Source organism: Peromyscus leucopus, chromosome 8b (assembly GCF_004664715.2).
Source record: "Peromyscus leucopus breed LL Stock chromosome 8b, UCI_PerLeu_2.1, whole genome shotgun sequence".
NCBI lineage: Eukaryota > Metazoa > Chordata > Mammalia > Rodentia > Cricetidae > Peromyscus > Peromyscus leucopus.
In genome coordinates this window covers 93595221-93610653 of record NC_051086.1, presented here as the reverse complement: position 1 = coordinate 93610653, position 15433 = coordinate 93595221, and the positions used below count along the sequence as shown (strand labels likewise).

Here is a 15433-nt window from a genome sequence, read left to right as displayed (position 1 = left end):
ACACTGCCTCCCCACCCCTTGGCTGCTGCTTGCCTCTGGTTGTGATGCTTGCTTCTCAGGGGCCCTGAACCCCCCAACCCTGTAGCTTTAATGGAGTGAACTGTGTGTATTGTACAGGCCCAGTTGTCATTGAAGAAACCGCTGGATAGAGAAAATACACTCAAGTCTATGAATGAACCGTCCAGTGTTCTCCAGTGCTTCTCTGAAACTGGGGGGAAGGGCTGAGCTTGGGAGAGGGAACAGGGGGTGCCCTCCCGGCACTCAAGCCTCCTCAGCAGGGCTGTCTAGAGTAACCTGGAAAATGTGAGTGGGAGGAGAAGGTGCCAGCCTCACAAGATCCGTGTCTGGTGTCTGGAACTCAGGAGATGTGTCTGCTCTCACCTGTTCCGGGTCACGTGGCTATGTGATCACACTTCTAACCCTGCAGGGTCTGAGGTGAAGTTAGAGAGCTGGATGGGGCAGGCCTGCTCTCCTAGCCCGGGTCTGCCTGCTGCAGGCCGCACAAGCTATTCATGCAGCCGGCAGTTACCAGTCTTGCCAAGACAGAGACACAGGGAGCCTGTGTTAATGCTCGCTCGTGGTGGCCTGACCTCCAGGAGACACTGCACACTTACATAGCCTTATGTGAACCCTTAGCTCGTCTAACTCTCCCTGAGTCTTGCCATCAGCAAACAGTCCTCTCCTTCTCCCAACTTTGCTTTGCTTTTGACCGGGTTTCCACTCAGCATTTCAAGGCAAAAGCCAGAACTTAGAGGCCGGTGAGCTGGCTGACTGAGGAAAGCCCTTGCCCTGCAAGCCTGATGACGACCAGTGTTTGAAACCTGGAACGCGTGTAAAAGTGGAAGGAGAGAAAAGACATCACAAATTGTCCCCTGGCCTCTATGCACCTCCTGTGGCTTCTGCGCATGCGCACGTCCACCAACACATGGACCCAGTCTAGTGTTCAGTTGGGCGTGGTAGTGCGGGCCTGTAATCCCAGCACTTGGGGACGGTGGCAGGATAGAGAGGTCTATGGACGACATAGCTGGACCCTGTCTGAAATGAATATCTGAACTTACTGTCTCTTTCCACTTACTCTCCCTCATCTTTTTGCTCGCTCGCTTGCTTGCCTTTGAGACAGGGTCTCACTAGAAAGCTCTGGAAGGCCTGGAACTCACTGTGTCACCTCACTCACAGCAGGCCCACCCGCCTCTGCCTCCCAAGGGCCGGGATTAAAAGGGTGCACTGCCATGCCTAGCCTCACTCATCTTATCAGCCAGTCCCAGCTTTCTTGGATGACGAGACTAACCTCCTGCTAACCTAGCAGCATCTTGTCTCCAGCCCATCCCTACCTGCTGCCCGTCAGGACTCTACGCTGAACCGGCACAGTCTTTATTCCATTGCACAGCACCGAGGTCAAAAAGACTGACCGCGGCACCGGTCCCAGTGGAACTTTTTCCCCCCTCTGAAACAAGGTCTCCCTATGTAGCTCAGGCTAGCCCATGGTTCTCGTCAGTCTTTCTCCTCCAGCCTCCCAAGCGCTGGGAATACAGGTGTGCACCACTATGTCTGGGTACCACTGGATCTTTTATAGGCTGCTGGTGAGAGTGTAAACTGGTACTACCACTTTGGAAAACTGGCAATGTCTGCTAAAAGTAGGTTATATAACTAATACATAGTACATGACCTAGCATTTCCACTCATGAGCATATACCCAAGAGAAATTAGTCCAAGACATATATGATAGTAATCATGGAGGGATTTTTGTTTTATGGTTGTTTTTTTCTTCTTTTTTTTTCCCCCACTCTGAGACAGTCTCACTGTGTAGCTTGGTCTAGCCTTGAATCTTCAGTCATCTAACCTTTGCCTCCCAAGTTCTGACATTACAGCCGTGGACCACTTAGGTGATTACAGCAATTTCACAGTGATGAATTAAACAGCACTTGCTTGGCTAAGACAGGAAGGTTGCTGCAAACTGAGGCTAGCTTCAGCTACACCTTACGTTCCAGAGGGGTTGGGGGTATAGCTTGATGGTAGAACACCTGTTCAGTTCCTCATGGCTGGGGCTGGGGAGGAAAAGGAAAAGAACAGAAAGAGGGGACAGAGCCAGAGAGATGGCTCAGCGGTTAAGAACACTGGTTGCTCTTCCAGAGGATCCTGGCTCAATTCTCAGAAGCCATGTGGCAGCTCACAACCATCTGTAACTCAGTTCTAGGAAATCTGATGTCCTCTTCTAGCCTCTGCAGGTACCAGGTGTGTACATGATGTACAGATGTACGTGCAGACAAAACATCCATATTCATAAAGATAATAAAATAACCTATTTAAAAAAGAGTGAGTCCTATCTCAAAACAACAAAGACACAAAGATAGAAAAGCAAGCTGTGTGTGGGGTTGAGGAGATGGCTCAGTGGGTACGATCACTTGCTATGCAAGCATGAATATCTGAGTTTGAATTCCCAACATCCACACAAAAGCTGCACATGGCCCCACATACCTACAGTGCCAGTGTTGGGGAGCAGAGACAGACAGTTCTCAGGAGCTTGTTGGCCAGCCAGACTATCTGAAACAGTGAACTTCAGGCTCAGTGAGAGACCCTGTCTCAAGGGAAGAAGGTGGAGGGCAATAAAGGACACCTGACAGTCTCTTCTGGTCTCTGTATTCATATTCATGTACAAATGCGCCTGGATGCACATGTGTACACACACCATAGAGAAAGCTGGCTACAAGGACATCCCTATAGAGTTCCAGCACTCTAGGGAGTGGAGGGAGGTCATAAATTAAGGCAAGTCTGAACTGTGGAGGAAGAACTCATCCCAAAACAAAAATACACACACACACACACACACACACACACACACACACACACACACACACACACCAGCACAGGAGAATACAAATCCACAAAAAAAATAAATATTTTTGGTGGTGGTGGCACATGCCTTTTAATTCCAGCATTAGGGAGGCAGAGGCAGACAGTTCTGTGAGTTCAAGACCAGCCTGGAGAGAAGTAAAAAAAAAAGGGTGGTACTCAGAGAGCGGTATTGAGGACTTGTATGGCCATGTTGGGGCTTTCTGGAGTAATAGAAATGTCCCATATTGTGAACCTTCCACAAGTGTGTGTACACCCATTGGGTTGTGCATGTAAAATGTGTATGTTTTGTAATGCCTTTAATCCCAGCACTCGGGAGGTAGAGGCAGGTTGATCTCTGCCAAGTTCAAAGCCAGCCTGCTCTATACAGAAAGTTCCAGCTTAGTCAGGGCTATCTCTAAATATGTAGCCCCTTCTCCCCATCCCCGATCACATCCCCTGTTCCTTTGTCTGTCCTTCACTCTTCTCTGGCCATCCTGACCATCTTCTTGTTCTTGGAGCTATCGTTGGCAAAATGACTTTGCCTTTTCCATTCCCTAAGCCAGATTTGACCACTCGCACAAAACCCACCCTCTATTCTGTTCTCCCAGTCAGTGTTCTGCTCAAGGCACTCCTCACTCATGACATCACTTCTGTGCCTTTGTGTGTTTGCTTAGTGGTTACCTCCCACACCAGAATAGGTCATCCCTGGGAGTGGATCTTGCTCATTGGCCATAACTGCAATAGTAGCTGGCATGGAGCAGATACTCAATACATATTTGTTGAATGAATAAATTAAGTTGGTTGTAATAGGAACCAGAGGAGCAGGACACAATGCAAGATGATAAGTGCTCCAGGAATTAAGCCAGGGAGAATCACTGTTGGTCTGGGAATAGGGAGCAGAGAAAATAAGAAAAAAATTCCTTTGAAGAGATGAGCCCAAAGCAGGGCCAGGGTTGGCTGTTTTCTTCTTGCTTGTGGGCTTGGTTGTTTGGTTTTTGGAGAGAGGGTCTTTTCATGGAGCAGGGCTGGTCTCAGACTCTCCATCCTCCCGCCTCAGCCTCTGAGTGCTGGGTTACGTGCATGTACCACCATCGGCAGCCAGAATACGGAACTGAACAGCTAGAGAAGAGCCACTGGGAGTCGCTCAGGAATTGGGCTTCACGCAGTGTGGAGGGCTGCCCCGTCCTATGGGACCAGAACAGGACGTCCAGGGGGAGCAGAGTGTGGCTGCTGAGCAGTTTTGGCTGTGTACAGAGGATATTCCTTTGCTGTGCTCCCAGCCCAGGGCGGGCAACAGAAGTGACCTAGTTAGTGTGTGCCTCTCATCCTGGTCTCAGCCACTCTCAGAACCACCAGTCATTACGTACAGGGTGACATTCCAGGGCAGGGCCTTTGCCATTTCCTGTGCTCAGCTTTGTTTTTTTTTTTTTTTCTTCTAGCCTGGCCTCTAACTCTGAATCCTCCTGCCTCAGCCTCCTGAGTACTGAGATCCTAGCGTTTGTTCATATTCTCTTTTCCAGCAAACCCCCGGAGCTGGCTGCCTGTGTCAGCTCTACTTTCTAGCTGAAAATTTGAGAACTTGATAGACTTTTGTTTTTACCTTGAATTTTCCATGAAGCTGAGGGTGACCTTGAACTCCTGATCTAACTGCTTCCACTTCCCAAGTGTTGGAATTATAGGCATAAACCATCATCTCTGGCTACAGACAATTTTTATTTTTTAAAACAGAGGCAACAAGGGGCTGAAGAGATGGTTCAGTGGTTAAGAGCACTGGCTGCTCTTCCAGAGGACCCAGGTTCAATCCCCAGAATCCACATGGCAGCTCACAACTGCCTGTAACTCCAGTTCCAGGGGATCTGACACCCTCATACAGACAGACATGCAGGTATAACAACAATGCACATAAAATAAATAAAATAAAATTTAAAAACAGAAGCAACGAGAGGTCTTAAATCCACCCTTTGAACAGAAGCATTGGGTCTCATGGGATGGTAAGATGATGAGAAGAATCTGGAGTGGTCCAAAGACTAGCCTAACCAGAACCCTGTTGAATGTGAGTAGGGGAGACCAAGGAATTTAGGCAGTGACGTTTTCGACCGCTAGGTGTCACCACAGAGAACACTTTCTCAAGGTGCCTAGGAGTGGGAATCCGGCAAAAAGCTTTCCCCTACTTGAGACAGGGTCTCACTTCACTGTAGAGCTCTGGCTGGCCTGGAACTCACAGAGATCTGCCTACTTCTGCCCCTGATGTGTCAGGATTAAGGGTATGGGTTGCACGCCCATCCTCAATCTTATTGTTTGAGACAGCGTCTCTCACTGAAGCTCACTGATTTAGGTAGCCTAGCTCAGGATCCACTTGTTTTTGTCCCCTACCTTTGGGGTTACAAGTGCACATCACACAGTGTTTACATAGAGGCTGAAGAGCCAGACTTGGGTCCCCCACTTAGGCAGAAAGCACTTTACCACTGAGCCACCTCCCCAATTCTATTATTATTATTATTATTATTTAAAATAGGGTCTCATAAGCTGGGTGTGCTGGTGAACTCCTTTAATCATGGCACTCGGGAGGCAGAGGCAGGTGGATCTCTATGAGTTTGAGGTCAGCCTGGTCTATATTGTGAGTTCTAGGCCAGTTAGGGCTACATAGTGAGACCCTGTCTCCAAATAAATAAACACGTAAATAAATAATAAAAACTACAATCATGGGTCTGAAGAGATGGCTCAGCAGTTATGAACACTGATTGCCCTTATGGAGGATGCGGGTTCGAGTCCTAGCATTCACAGGGTGACTCACAGCCATCTGCAACTCTAGTCCTAGGCGATCCAGTGCCTTCTTCAGACCCCCAAAGGGACCAGGCTCCCCTGAGGTACACATACATATGTTCAGGCAGAACACTCATACACATAGAACCACTCATTTACAAAGGGGAGGGAACAGAGCTGCTGGTGTGAGCATGGAGGGCACGGACTCGGAAGACATGTCTGCCACTTCGCAGGTCGGTGACTTGAACGTAGGTGGTTAGGCTCTGTGTCTCTCCTTTCTTTCACCTGGGAAGCGGGAGAGTACTATTACCCTCTTGAGAAAGCTGTGAGGATTAAACGGAGTAGGATGGTATATGAAGTTATGACAATGACTGGTACATGGCAAGTTGCAATAAACGTCAAACCTTATGGTTTCTTTTTTAAAATATTTGGTTTTCGACAGTTTCATACATCTATAGAAATACTGACCGGGCTCACTCCTGTTCCCCTCTTTTGTCCCCTCCCGCTCCCTCTGGAACTCTGCTGTCCAACATGTCCCTCTCCTCCTCTCATGTCTTCCTGTTGGTTGAGACGGAGTCTCCTTGTGTGTCCCTGGCTGTCCTGGAACTCACAACGTGCCCCATGCAGAGACAGGCCTGCTTCTGTATCCCAAAGGCTAGGCCACTCCTCCTGGCCCTCAATTACTTTTTAAACCCTGCTTTCCTTCCCCTTCGAACTCGAGCTCTAAGCACGGCGAAGCTGGCCAGAGGGCCCGGTGTACACGGGCTTGCCTCATGCCTGCCAGCTTGAGTTTAATTTCAAGAACCCACAGGATGGGAGGAGAAACAGTTCCGGAACATTGTCCTTTGACCTCCACACGTGGCCTGTGGTGTGCTCCCCTATACACAATGAACAAAAAATGCATCTTTAATCCCAGCACTTGGGAGGCAGAGGCAGGTGGATCTCTGAGTTTGAGGTCAGCCTAGTCTACAGAGCAAGATCCAGGACGGCCAGGGCTACACAGAGAAATCCTGTCTCAAAAAGGGGGGGGTGATGTGGGGGAGGGGGGGTGATGTGGGGGAGGAACAAAATAATTCTTTTTGCTTTGAACAATTTTTTTTCCAAGAATGCTTTCTTTTGTTTCTTACCCTGGCCCCTTCATATAGACTTCATGTAGAAAATGAGAGTTAGCCTCCTTTTTTTTGGTTTTTCGAGACAGGGTTTCTCTGTGTAGCTTTGCGCCTTTCCTGGATCTCACTCTGTAGCCCAGGCTGGCCTCGAACTCACAGAGATTCACCTGGCTCTGCCTCCTGAGTGCTGGGATTAAAGGTGTGTGCCACCACCTCCCGGTGAGTTAGCCTCTTGGTTTCTTTCTTTATAAAGCTTGTTATTGATATGTCCCCAAATGAGATGTTCCTGTATTCAGTCTAGTGATTGCCCTTGACATGAGTGATGTAATAAGAGAGCAGGGGCTTGCTTAGCTATATTGGGCAGAGAATACCCTCTGGGGGGGCATGAAGCAAAGGCTTGACCGATGAAGACAAGACAAGGGTAACCTGTTCAAAGGCCTTGAGGTGCAAACTCCATTGTATGTTTCAGGAACTGGAAGTAGGTCCACATAATGCTGAGCCACTAAGGATGAGACAGGAAAAACAATGGGGCAAAGAGCTAGGAAACAGTCTAGATCCACTGCCCCATGGGTCCAATCACCCCACTGTCAGGATGCCGTGTAGGTAGCGACCTGCACATCTTCACCTTTGCACCCACTGACCCTGCCTGGCATGAGTTCCTTTGCCTTCGCTGACTAGTAATGGAATTCTACCTGTCTTTTTTTTTTTTTTCCTTTTCTGTTTGGTTTTCTGAGGCAGGGTTTCTCCATGTAGCCCTGGCTGTCCTGGATCTTGCTCTGTAGACCAGGCTGACCTCAAACTCAAGAGATCCACCTGCCTCTGCTTCCTGAGGGCCGCCATACCCAGCAAAATTCTACTCATATTTCAAAGACTAGTTCAAGCCATTTATAAAATCTTTTCTCGTTCTTCAGCAGGAATTAATCACTCCTGTGACATCCCAGTACACGTCACCATAACACTAATCACATGCTGACTTGGATCTCGGCTAGCTGTTTACATGTCAGTCTGTGTACCAACATGGTGAGTTCCCAGAGGGCAGAAGCTCTGTCTTAGTCACCTCTGGAACCATCTCCCGGTACCTAGCCTAGTGTATGACCCATAGCAGATACTCAATGTGACATTTACTTCACTAGTGGGTGGGGCCCAGCCCTTGAGGCAGAACAGAGGGAAAACAAAAATAATAACAGCTTATGGCTTATCACATGCTTTCCCATTCATTACCTGATGAGCCTTCACGGACTCTATTAGAAAGGACAAACACTATGAGGTAGCTGAGGCCCAAGAGCACATTGCTAGCAAGTGGGGATTAAACCCCAATACTGTTCTTTTACTTGAGTTTCAGCCCTGGTCATTGGGTTGACCTGAGGAGCAATGAGACGTCTGGAAGCAATGGGGTTGCCTGGAGCGGTGACAAGCTTTTGTGTAGGAAGAAGAGATCCTTAGTCATTTGCAACTGAGTTAGCAGTGATGTCAGCAAAGGACGAGGATACCTCGCTCTCATCCAGCACCTAGAGGAGTTCACAACACCACCCCCTCAGCCCAGTGAGCTGGGGATACCTCTGCTGAGGAGGATGTTCAGTGGTTAGAATGACCTAACAAATGACATGTAAGGAGAAGCGTGCCTCTCAGTTGCTATGACAACCGGAGCTTGTCTACTGGGCCCCTGCAAGGGTAGCGGAGTCATGTTCTTCCTTAATTCTAGACCATATAAGGGCTTTGTGTGTGTGTGTGTGTGTGTGTGTGTGTGTGTGTGTGTGTGCGCGCGTGTGAGCGCACCCGCCTAGTGGAAAAAAACACGAAAAAAACCACCCATATTTAAGAAAACAGCGGTTAGCTCAGTGGTTCTCTACGCTGGCCAAAAGTTAAAATCATCTGCTCAGTTTTAAAGGTCAGACTGAATTTGACAAATGAAATAAGCATCTCATGGGCTGCACCCTGGCATCACCAGTCACTGAAAGCCTCGCAGGCGGCCCCAACTGCAGCCCAAGACGCAGACCCGGCTTTTAACTGCGGAGCTCGTCTTGCGACCTTCTCAAGATGGTGGCGCTCCGCCCCCACGTGCGCCGGTGGAGGGCAGGCTTCCCGAGGCGCATGCGCCCCGCTTCTCTGGGCTCCCGGCTACCTCCTCCTTTTTCCCCCGCCTCCATTTTGTTCGCGGACGCTGGGGACGGTGGGAGCAGATCCATTTCCGGGTTGGCAAAAGGGGCGGCGGCGAGAAAGAGAGCTTGCCGCGGGGCGAACGGGCAGGACTCAACCAGGACAGAGGTGACGGAGGACTCGCTCCCGGAGCAGGCCCGGCCAGGTGGGAAAGACGGCGGGGCGGATGAGCCCGCCTCCGGGGTGACCTGCGGACCTGAGTGGGAGGGAGAGCCGGGAAGGGGGTCCTGGGGGGGAGGGGACGCCGGGGGAGGGGCCTGAGGCGGGGAGGGGGCCTGGGGGCGGGGCCTGGAGACCCCGGAGAGGGGGCGTGGGCCGTCCGAGCGGAGGGCGGTGGTGTGCGGCCTGGTGCGGACCGTGCAAATGGGCAGGTTTTGGAGAGACAGGAAATTAGAGATCCTGAAGGGTTGGGTGAGGTGAGTAAGACGGCCACTCTGGGCGAGGAAGGAGGGGGACCGTGCGCCGAGGGGGAGATGGGGAAGGGAGGGAGGACCTGTTGGGAAAGGTAATTATTGAGCAGGATGCTCTGAGTTGAGGAGGCCGGTGTGACATTCCGGAATTGATGCAGGTGGAAAGGGATGGTTGAGAGGGAAGCTGTTTACATTAGAGGAGGGTTTTGAGAGTGTCGGGTGAGAGGGAGGCAGTCGGAGAGATGTCTGAGATGCGTTTGGAAGGAGGCACCTGGAGTTGGAGGTTCCTGTTGGAGCGGCGTGAAAGAAGGGACTGTGGAAATCTGAAGGCGCTGAACGTAGGCTGTGTGTGCGGTTGAGTTACTGATTAGGAATGATTAGGAAGGCATATTCTGGAAGGATAGTATTGGAACGAGAAGCTGGAGGAAGCTGGTGTGTACTGGAATCTACCCTCACCCCCCATTCCTTGCTGGGGATTGAATCCTGGCCCACTTGTATGCTGGGCTAACCTGCACTCGAACCCTGGAATTTTTTTCTTTCATTCTTTCTTTTTCTTTTTTCTTTTTTTTTCTTTTTTTTTTTTTTTTTTTTTTTTGGTTTTTCGAGACAAGATTTCTCTGTGTAGCCCTGGCTATCCTGGAACTCACTCTGTAGACCAGGCTGGCCTCGAACTCCCGAATGACTTCCGAATGAATGCTGGGCTTAAAGGCATGTGCCACCCCCGCCCAGCCGGAACTCATATTTTTTAAAGCGACTTGAATAGTACTAAATTGATCTCTCCCTGGACCCATTCCTTTTTTCATGCTATTACTTTTGCTTTAGAGTTGTGTCTTCTGACATGTCACATGCTTTTGGCTACTCTTTTCTCTTTTTACGAACCAGAAGAGAACTTTGGGGAATAAGAAGTACTCTAGCTCATGTATAGATTTACATGTAACTTTGGGACAGATCATTAAACTCTCATTCTCTTCCTCCTTTGCCATATAGGTCTGACCCATCTGTTCCCCTAAAAGACTGTGCTAACCTATTAGATCTTTGAAGTCTGTGTAAAGAAAAACAAGATTGTGATAGTGCTGTTTATTGGTGTTTTTGTTTGTTTGTTTGTTTTGTTTTTTTTTTTTTTTTTTTGACAGGATTTCTTTGTGTAGCCTTGGCTGTACTGGAACTTGCTCTGTAGATCAGGCTGGCCTTGAACTCATGGAGGGTGGGCACCTGCCTCTGCCTCCTGAGTGCTAGGATTACAGATGTGTGCCACCACTGCCCAGCATCTATATGCATTTTAATATATAATCTTTAGTCTTATAGTATCTTTACATATCTTAATATTTTTTAATAGTCAAATTTTTCAAGTTACTGTGCTGGTTACCACCAAGAGGAAGATACGGATTTTAGAGTCGGAAATGAATGACTTCAGCCGTTAGTGACTTAGAGAATGCAGTGTTTTGTTTTCTAACTACCTGAGTATTTTAGAGAGGTGAGCCATATGCCTTGGTTCAGTAAGTATCTGTGGCCTTGCTGTCAGGGTAGAGACTGTTTGTAGACAGGATTAGATGCTTTCTTGTCAGTCCTTTGAAGTTTTTCTTTTAGCTTTTTCTTTGACTGTGCTGCTCTGGACACTTAGTTGGTAAGTGAACTTGATTAGCATAGAAGTGTTTCTGAGAGCCTTGGCTTTTCTGAGGTCTGATGTGATTTGCCAAAGACTGGGCAGTTTTAATTCTGCCTCACTCTTGATATCAGAAATGGTGTTTACATGAGGCGGTGCTGATTAGTGATGTGGACACATAGGTGAGAGTCAGGGAAGGGGAAGGTTAGTGGGACAAGTTGATATAGCTTGGAAGTTTTACTCTGGAGTTGAAGAAAAGGAATCCTGTTCTGTTGAAGGGAATACCATCACATGTTCTTGCCTGACTTTAACCTTCTGAACTGCTCCCTGGCACACTTGAGTGTGCTTTCCTTGTTGCCCTCAAGTAATTCTGAAGTTCATGGCCTGTTAGTTCAGGCTGTTCTTGCAAACCCTAGTCATACCAACTCCAGGAAGAGCTGCTGCAGGCATGAAGTGTATGCACACATCTGGAGATGAAAACCAGTGTAACAGTGTACTGCTGGGTTTTGATTTGTTTGTTTTCTTGAGACAGTTTCCCTGTGTAGCCCTGGCTGTCCTGGAACTGGCTCTGTAGACCAGGCTGGCCTCCAGAGATCTGCCTGACTCTGCCTCTCGGGGTAGGATTAAAGGCGAGTACCACCACTGCTCGACTTTTGGTTTATTCTTAAGAGGGTTTTGCTATAACTTATAGAAGCTCATGGCTGCTGCATGGCTTGTTTCCTTAACACAGTGGTTTTCATTTTTCCTGTCTTGACACATTTTCCCATTGCGCTGTTCAACTAGTCCTAAGTGGCAAGTGGCAAGCTGCCCTCCCCCTTCTTCTGGTGGGCATCCTGTCTGTGTCACAGCTTGAAGCCACCAAATGAAAGGATTCTTGACTGCTTCAAATGCGGAGGGTGACAGAAGCTGAGCTGGGTTTCTTGAGCCAGAGAATGGACTCTGTCAAAGCAAAGAATAGTTGCAGAGACACAAACTGGGACCTGGAAGCTGTGACTAACATTTTGGCAACATGCATCCCTTTGCCAAATCACTTCTTTTCTTTAAGAGTGTGATTGTTGATCTCTTTCTCAAAGTAAGCTCTTGTTAACTGTTCTTCACTCAGCTCCCAAGCAGAAGCTGGCAGAGTTCTGGTTGATTGACTTGTCTCCTGGGGATGCATGGGACGTCCCACGTCAAATGAAGTTCTCTGCTAGATCTCAAGAGCTGCTCTGCAAGGCAATAGAGGCAGAACTCTCCACAGTGTGTTTGGCAATTCTTCTAAATTCAAATCTACTTTTTATTTATCTGGTGATTAAATGCAGGATGGCCAGGGCTACACAGAGAAACCCTGTCTCGAAAAATAAATAAATAAAATTAAAACAACAGCAACAAAAGGATATTGAAAAACGTTAAATATAAGCCTGATGTGGCTCATGCCTGTAGTTCCAGCACTTGGGAGACTGAGGATGACTGCAAATTCAAGGACAGCCTGAGCTATAGAGTAAGAGCCTGTCTTAAAGGCGATGGAATCTAAAGAACTTAATGATGTTGTTAGAGAAAAAAACTGTTGATCGGTGTTAATATCTAAGCCAGTCTTTACTAACTTAAGAGTTTTGGCTTGGCATGCAAAGAGATTCTGTGGAGGCACATAGGTTATCAGATACCTGAGCAAGGGCTTGCCTACCTGGATATCACGCTCTCCGATTGTTTATTCTTCAGGAGGTAGGTAGGTGAAGATGATGTTCTCTCTGCTGGATCTTTCGGGTGGGGGTGCCTATGAAGATGTTTTCTTGACTATATGGCAGTAGCCTCATAACATTGGAGGTAACGCCAAAATGATGCACAGAGAAACCCTGTCTGAAAGAAACAAAACTCAAAAAAGATTATTATTTATTTATTTATTATTGTATATATGCATGGTGTGTGTGTGTGTGTGTGTGTGTGTGTGTGTGTGTGTGTGTGTGTAAGGGGGGAGTACTTGCTGGGACGTGGGTTGGTCAAAGGGTTACTCTGTGGAATTAGTTCTCTCCTTCCACCTTTATGTGGGTTCTGGGGATTGAAGTGAGGTTGCCAAGCTTTCCCGGCAAGTGCCGCTAGCCACAGAGCCATCTCACCAGCCCTGGAATATTCCAGTTTTGATATTCAGATTTGAAAACCTGGCAGTGTGGCTAGTGATGCAGCTCAGTGGAACAGCACTTGTCTAGCATAGCAAGGGTAGAGTGGGTCCCCAGCATCCCTCTCCCTAGGGGGACAAAAGGCCAACAGGTTTAGATATAAAGATTTTGACTCTGGTCCAGAGCTTTGATTTTTGATTGTGGCAACAATACAAGTTATGTTTATGTCCCAGATCTTTCTTTTCTGAAAAGTGCCAAATCTGTATGTGTCTAAGAAATGTGGTCAATTTCATCCCCCATTTTATTGATTTAAACAAGGTGTTGTGTGTGTGTGTGTGTTTTGAAGGGGTAAGAGTGTGCATGCCGCTGTACACATGTGGAAGTCAGAGGACAAATTGATGGGTTCAGTTTTCTCCTACATTCATGTGGGCTCCAAGGATTGAACTCAGGTCACCAGGCTTGCATTGTTGAGGGGCATACACTGCTTAGCCACTTCACTGGCCCCCTTCTTAAGAGATTTGGAGATCAGGTCTCACTCTGTGGCACTTCACAGGTCCCAAGTTCCTAACACCATCAGGTGTGGTTCACAACTGACTAACTCCAGCTGCACCTTCTGGATACTGTGGGCACCCATGTATGTGGCATGCACTCACATAGACACACACAACTTTTGTTGTTGTTGTTGAGACAGGTTTCTCTGTATAATAGCTCTGACTGTCCTAGAACTCACTCTGTAGACCAGGCTGGCCTCAAACTCAGAGACCTGCCTGCTTCTGCTTCCCAAGTGCTGGGATTAAAAGCATGCGTCACCACCACTGGATTTTTTTGGTTTTTCGAGACAGGGTTTCTCTCTGTAGTTTTGGTGCGTGTCCTGGATCTCACTTTGTAGACCAGGCTGGCCTTGAACTCACACAGATTTGCCTGGCTCTGCCTCCCGAGTGCTGGGATTAAAGGCATGTGCCACCACTGCCTAGTTGACACACAACTTTCAAAAGAGAAATAAAGATGAAATTGGTGTTTGTAAATTTTATATGTTGAATTGTGGTGGAGCTTGTTTATAATCCCAGTATTGAGGAGGTGGAAACAGATGGACCAGGAGTTCAAGTTCAAGACCTTTGTAGGCTACAGGAACCCTGGTTCAAAAAAACAAATACAATTTCTAGTTGAAATAAGTAATATAACACTCACATGGCAAAGAATAAGTGAAGCTGAGCATGTTGACTTGCCTGCAGTGTCAGCACTGCAGAGGCAAAGGGTTGCAGAAGGGTGCATTTGAGGCTGGCGTGGGTTCAAGGTTAAGCTTGAGCTCTACAGCAAGACCCCAAGGCTGAAATAGCTCAGTGGTGGGACAATTGCCTCTTGTTTTTTAACACATGGAACACTTCACGAATTTGCATGTCATCCTGAGCAGAGGCCATGCTAATCTCTCCACATTGGTCTGGTTTTAGTGTATGTGCTCCCAGTGGAGCATATATCTTTTGTCTTTAAATGTATTTGGTCATTATTCCCCACTAGTGATAAATAGATTTGCCCTATCCTGATAACAGTTTCAAACTCCTACATGCTATGTTCCAAAATTACCACAACGTATTGACCTTTTGAAGTTGGTTTTAGAGTTTTTTTTCTCGGTCTCCTCCTTTTTTACGAACTGAACTATAACCCAACCCTTAGCTCATTAGAAATAAATGACATATGTGTGCATGATTACTCACGCATGCCTGTGGAGGACCGAAGAGGTTGTCAGACTCCATTGAGCTGGAGTTACAGGTGATTGTGAGCCGGCCAATGGGGAAGCTGGAATCAAATTTGGGTCATATGGAAGGACAGCAAGTGCTCTCGACCTCTCTAGCCCCTTGTTTTGTTTTTTTAAGGCAGGGCCTTGTAGCTCAGGCTAGCCTTTAAGTGTGTGCCGCCATGCTCACCTTTTTTAAAAATACATTTTTCTTTGAAGTAATTCTGAAGCTCAGAAAATAAGGACATTTTCCCTAATGTGTGCCAAGCACTGTGCTGGATGTTAGAGATACAGCCGAGAGCAAATTAGCAGTTTTGGCCTTTGGGACAGTTCGGGTCTACTGGGAAAGACCTCCTTTGAAGAAAGGACTAGCTGGTGCTGCTGTTCCTTGTGCAGGCAGCTACTGGGGAGCCCAGGCTGACTGAGTCGAGAGCAGTCAGGGCAGAGCTTGGAGAGACTGACTTGTAAGGCGAAGCCTCGGGACAGGGGTAGGGGTGTGGAAAGGTGGTTTAGGGGCAAGGTCCTAAGGAAGGAATGTGTTTTGAGGAAAGAAGGCCCTCATAGCTAGTGCTGGGGCTAGAGGCGAAGAGGTCAGGCAGGGGTGTGGGCTTTCCTGGAAGATCAGGCAGGTACTTCACTTAGCTCACTTGTTAACGTTGGTGATACTGAAGACCATACTTGGGCCTCAAGCAGACCAGGCCAGTCTCTGCCTCTGAGCTCTGCCCCCAGCTGCA

General features: G+C 47.9%; 1 protein-coding gene and 1 non-coding gene across 3 annotated transcripts in view; one reads left to right on the top strand and one right to left on the bottom strand.

The window, feature by feature from the left end:
- The first annotated feature begins 8831 nt into the window (after positions 1–8831).
- Positions 8832–15433, top strand: part of Wipf2 (WAS/WASL interacting protein family member 2) — a 34646-nt gene continuing 28044 nt past the window's right edge. The window contains exon 1 of one of the 2 annotated variants that reach the window (XM_028889444.2): positions 8832–9006. The gene's annotated coding sequence lies outside the window, so the exon portion shown is untranslated. Of the gene's footprint in view, positions 9007–9208; positions 9278–15433 lie in introns of those variants that run through there. The other variant, XM_028889445.2, reaches the window with a different exon arrangement.
- Positions 14335–14438, bottom strand: LOC114707020. The gene has a single exon (XR_003736592.1). It is a non-coding gene; the product is annotated as a U6 spliceosomal RNA (small nuclear RNA).